The following is a 6,000-nucleotide window of genomic DNA, read 5'->3' as shown; positions in this document are numbered from 1 at the left end:
AATTACATGGACTCTTTTGTTACCCAGCCTCTCTTGATCCTTTGACATATTTATAATTTTATTTACTTAGTGAAGGAGGCAGCTGCAGCAGAGTACATTTTTTTCACAAACAGCAGTCTGTGATTATCCTGAAGAGGAAGGCACACAATTTTCAGCCTGCACAGCACATGGGTGCTGATGCATGAGCAAGGGCAGTTTTCATTTCCTATGGCCTGAGCTATCTGAGAAATAGAAGCTGTAGCACTTGCTAATGCTGTGGCATCCATTTCTCCCCATTTATTGGAAAAAAATATTAAGAACCATATTCAGAGTGTGGATCCAGTCGTGCCTGTAAGCATGTGGTGAAATCTCATGGCACTCAAGATTAACTCCTAGGGCCATGTCATGAAAGGGCTTCCATGTGTGTTTTGGGACCACACAGAGCTAAATGGTGCAGTCTGTCAGGTCTCAGGGTAGGACTTGGCCATCATGCTCGCAAGAAAACTCAAGACAATTGACAAACCAGCCCAACTGCTGTCCTGATGCAGTTTCCCCCTGGAAAATGTTCTCCCATGCCACAAGCTGTGTTGATGGACATCTCTCTCTGTGAGCCATCGTCCTTCACTATAGAGGTGACTTTACGCTAGTGAAGGTGTCTCAGCAGCACCTGCAGTGGGTAGCAGGCTGGTGGTGACATGCTCTCCTCTCTTGGTCCAATCTTCCTTGTTTTTAAACAAAAAGAATTGTAAAGGTGACATGACAGAGCAGTTTGAGAGTCCTGGGGTTTTTGAGCTGCTGTGCCCTTTCCAAAAGTGAGAAACTGACCTCAGTGCACTGCTAGTAGGGGCCTGGGAGGTAAAGCTGTGTGTGGCCCCAAGCAGGCAGAAGCTCCCTTTTTTGTTTTTTCTCCAGAGCCTGTCCACATTAAAAGTAAACAAGGGCTAGAGAACATCACACTGACTCCAGATCTGTTTTGGTGCTCAGGTGAAACAGTCCTAAGTCTGGCACAGAGCCCTGTCACCCATAGTGGCTTTGTCGTGCCACAGGGACCCTTCATGGCCGCAGTGGCACAAAATCAGCATCAAGTGGGATGAGCCAGAGCATCATCTAGACACCCCTGAAAGCAGCTTGAGCTACAGTAATTCTATTGCTGGTGTAGCAGTGGGGAGGGAAAACCCCTCTTTAATCTAGAGATGTGGAAGGGAAAGCAATGATCAGTCTGGCAGTGATGTCCAGGGGTAACAGAACATCTCTGGATCCTTACCGTGGGCTGTCTCCTACTTCAGACAAGGTGAAAAAAATGTTTCTGAATGCTTTCTCTCCCAGCTGCTGCTCTGAATCCCCAGAGGGTCCTTAAGTGATGGGCTTGGGGCAATGAGAGAGTTCCCAGCAAAATTCATCTTGCCGCTGCTGCAGCAAGAATAAAGCTTTCTGAAAAGCTGATGTCCACGGTGCTGGAGAGAGGTGGGACAGGTAGGCTGCAGCCCCCTCACACCACGCCTCTGCCCCTAGAATCAGGATGCTCTGTATGCACACACAGGGCGCTGCCACTTGCCTGCACCACAGGCTGCAGGGGAGCAAAAAGCAGCACCAACACCTTCTGTAAATTCTGCAGGTGGCATAAACTGCCTGGTCCCATTTGGCTGCAAAAATCTTTCCCTCAAATCCCCACCCCTCTCCAGTCTTTCCCCTGGTGCCTTTCCGTGCTGCCCAGCTGAGCCGCAGGGAGCCGCAGGAGACTGGTGCTGCGAGCAGATGGCATCGTGGCCTTCACCCCACACCCCACTGCTGTGCCAGGGCTGTGTGCTGCCAGAGGGGCATCTTGACTGCCTTGCTAACCTTCCATCCTGGTTAGTTTTTTACGCTCCCAGTGCCAAGCAAGAGCTGTTTATTGGGAGCACTGGTGACATGGACTCTTGCCCAGCCCATCGCTCACCCCAGGCCGCCTGTTTTTTGCAGGAGGAGTTTGATGACCACTGAGCTAAAATCCACACAGCCCTACTGACAAAAAGGACTAACAATAAAACAAATACAAATCCCTGTGTTTCTCCACTTGGCCTCTGGGATTTGGCATCAGCCCAGACCATCTTTATGGCTCTTCTGGTGTGAAGGATCCGCAGGCTGGCAGCACCCACCCAGGTTGGGGCAAGCTGTGATTTAGGAAGTTGTTTTTTCCCTGAGGCTGCCAGCCTGGCCACATGCTCAAAGGGGCTCTGCTGCTGTCAGTTTGTCCCTTCACCACGGCCCTCCCCAGCCTTGGGCTCTGCCTGCCCATTGTTTTTTTAGAATCAGAGAATCACAGACTGACTTGGGTTGGAAGAGACCTCAAAGAACATCTAGTTCCAATCCCCCTGCCATGGGCAGGGACACCCTCCACCAAACCAGGGTGCCCAAAGCCCCATCCAGCCTGGCCTTAAACACTGCCAGGGAGGGGGCAGCCACAGCTTCTCTGGGCAGCCTGTCCCAGGGCCTCACCTCTCTCACAGGGAAGAATTTCTTCCCAAAACCTAATCTAAATCCAGCCTCTTTCAGTTTAAAGTCATTGCCCCTTGTCTTGTCACTCTGTGCCCTTGTAACCAGTCCCTCTCCAGCTTCCCTGAGGCCCTGTAGGTACTGTAAGGTCTCCCAGAGCTTTCTCTTCTGCAGGTTCAACAAGCCCAACTCTCTCAGGCTGCCCTCCTAGCAGAGGTGTTCCAGCCCCCTGATAATCTTCATGCCCTCACCTGGACCCTCTGGACTCAGTCCAACAGCTCCATGTCTGTCTTGTACTGGGGCCACCGGAGCTGCACACAGTACAGCAGGTGGGGTCTCACCAGAGCAGAGCAGAGCAGAGCAGAGGGGCAGAATCAGCACCTTTGACCTGCTGGTCACACTTCTTTTGATGGAGCCCAGGACACAGCTGGCTTTCTGGGCTGGAGGTGCCCATTGCTGGGTCCTGTTGAGCTTGACATCAATCAGCACCCCCAAGTCCTTCTCCTCAGGGCTGCTCTCAATCCGCTCTCCACCCACCCTGTGCTTGTGTTTGGGATTGCCCCACCCCTGTGCAGGACCTTGCACTTGGCTTTGGTGAACTTCATGCAGCTCACATGGGGGCACACCCCTCCAGCCTGTCAGGGTTCCCCTGGATACCATCCCTTCCCTCCAGCATAGCAACTGCACCACACAGCTGGGTGTTGTTGGCAGCTTGCTGAGAGTGGACTGATTCCACTGTCCACCTCACTGATAAAAATCTTAAATATCAGTCCCAGTACTGACCCCTGAGGAACACCACTCAGCACTGATTTGATTTAGACAGTGAGCCATTGACCACAACTCTTTTCATGTGGCTGTCCAGCCAATGTCCTCACACACCGAGCAGTCCATCTTGGAGAGATGTCAAATCCATGTCTCTCCAGTTTAGAGACGAGGATGCCGTGTGGGATGATGTCAAATGCTTTGCACAAGTAGATGACATCTGTCACTCTTCCCTGATCCACCAGCACTGTAACCCCATCACACAATGCCACCAAATTCGTCAGACACGATTTGCCCTCAGTGAAGCCATGTTGGCTGTCACCAATCACCTCTGCTTTCCATGTGCCTGAACATCAGGTTTTTATCTTACTTCTAATAGAAGCAGTGGTTTCAGGCAGGGATGGGCACTCTCCCAGCCAGGACCTCATGGATCAGCTGCCACTGCTCTGCTGTGACAGCTGACCTCCTTGAGATCTGGTGTGAAAGGAAACAGACTTTTGTTGTAGCCCCACTGGATTTTGGAGTTTGCCAGCAGCACTCCTCCCTTTGCCATACACAGCCACTGAGCAGGGTCTCAGCATCAAGCACACCACACTCACTGTCCCCATGTCCCCGCTGAGCCTCACACACACTCCCTGCACCGGCTTTTGGGAGGGTGCAAACCAAAACCAAGCGCAAACCCACCGGTTCCAGGGAGGACTCCTGTGTTACTGAGGATGTGGTGCAGGCCAGCAAGTGCTCCAAGCTGCAAGTCTGCCTCCAGGCAGTGCCAGCTTCACCCTGCCATGTCAGTGCACAGGTGCCACTGGCACTCAAGGAGAAGGTGAAGGAAAATCATTGGGAAAACATCTTGTATTGCAAAAGGAGCAAACTGAAATACCTCACATTTCTCAAGCCAAGCTGCATGTGTTGGCCAGAACTAGTGATTCCCCAGGTGGCACAAGGCAAGTGGCTGTTTGTAGAGTAACAATGGAAAGGGTAGGGATAATACTGTGTGGGGCAAAGTCAGGCTCCTAAATGAGATTCATGTACTCCATTCATGGCACTCCCATAGCCACAAATATCTACTCCTTCCCCATCCTGGCCATGGGTGCCATCTGGAAAGAGGGACCTTGGGGCCAGTGAGGACAGCCAGGGCACAGAGAGGCCAAAAGCAGGCTCCTCTTCTTCAGTGCCTGCAAACAGTTCCCAAGCACATCACCTGAGAGCAGCGTGGACCAGCCAGCCCCCCAGCATTAGTGTCAGTGGGCCCTTTTTGGGTGGGTGTGATTGTCTGGTTCCCACTCCCAGGGGCAGATGCAATATGGGGTTGACCTGGACACAGTCTTCTCCAGGCCAGCCCTAAGGCACAGCCATTCCCTTTGCTACAGGGACCCAAGGGACGGCAATCCATGATCCAGAGAGTCATGTCCATATAAACCATCACTTGCCACCTCTGCAAACACAAGAGTAGGGTGGCTGCCAGCTCCTCCCTTCAAAAACACAACAAAGCTGCAAGCTGCAAGCTTTAAAGGAAGCAACAAGCTCAACTCTGATTTCAGAGAAGTCTAGGGTGAAAAAAAGCCCAGAACCTTTTTGAGCCACCATCCCACATACTTGGCACAGATAGACATAATTAATCCTTTTGTTTTCCAAAATTTTATATCAATCAAGGAGATTCATGTTACAGTACTGTCTTCATAACAGTGAGAGTTAGAAAAGTGGTTAAAAAACAAACCCACCAGCATTACAGTCTAACGCAGGATGGCATGTGCAAACACAGGCATCCAGAGAAACCAACACACAACAGCACAAGCTTCAAAATCCAGTCACACAGACAAGGGATCAAGCTGCTGCTCAGCCATGGTCTGTTGTGGGCTGGGGTGGAAAGGGCTGAATCCAACTCTCAAACCTGTTTCAGGGCTTTTCCTTGGCCAAGTCAAACTAAGCCTTTGCTTTGGACAGGGACCCATGGTGTAAACACAAAAGATCTCCCTAGTTGTGTTCCCAAAGTGTCTCTGCACAGCCTGCTTGTGATCTGTGAGGTCCTTGAGTCCCAGAATCACAGAATCAGCAGAACTGTAGGGGTTGGAAGGGACCTCCAGAGACCATCGGGTCCAACCCCCCTGCCAAAGCAGGTTCCCCAGGACAGGTCACACAGGGAGTTGTCCAGACTGGTCTTGAATCTCTCCAGAGAAGGAGACACCACACCTCCCTGGGCAGCCTGTCCCAGGGCTCTGTCACCCTCATCATGAAGAAGGTTCTTCTGCATATAGGTGAGTCCTGCAGAGTCCTGCAGTGCTACAGTATACTGTTGGAAATAGTGGTTTTGGTAAAAAAAAAAAAGAAACCAAAAAAAATGATGGAAAGGGCACCCAGAGCCTGTGAGAGAGCTTGAAGCAGCATTGCCATGTCTGTCCCAAACATGTGGGGAAGGCTTGGTGCCATGGACCCACAGAGAGCCACCCATGTGGACCACTATCCACCATCATCCATTATGTCCCCCCAACAGCTTCACCTATCTCCTAGCTGGAGCACTGCACAGCCACTTAGGCACTAACAACAGCATTTAGAAAAGCAAGGGGACTCTGTAATCTTACCCAATTATTCACATAGCTAACTAAAAAGAAAATTAAAACTTTGATAATAAAATCCTTTCTGTTGAGGGAAGGGGAAGAAATGTTGCATGTCTAATGTAGAATTTCCTCCATTACCTCCCTGACAGCACCCAAAACCACTGTGAGGAATTCGAAGGCACTCATCCAGCTGCTCCTGTCCTTTTAATAGTAAAGGGATACTAACAGGAAT

The sequence above is a fragment of the Gallinula chloropus genome (genome assembly GCF_964237585.1).
Source record: "Gallinula chloropus genome assembly, chromosome: Z".
NCBI lineage: Eukaryota > Metazoa > Chordata > Aves > Gruiformes > Rallidae > Gallinula > Gallinula chloropus.
Note: the sequence above shows the minus strand (reverse complement) of the source record.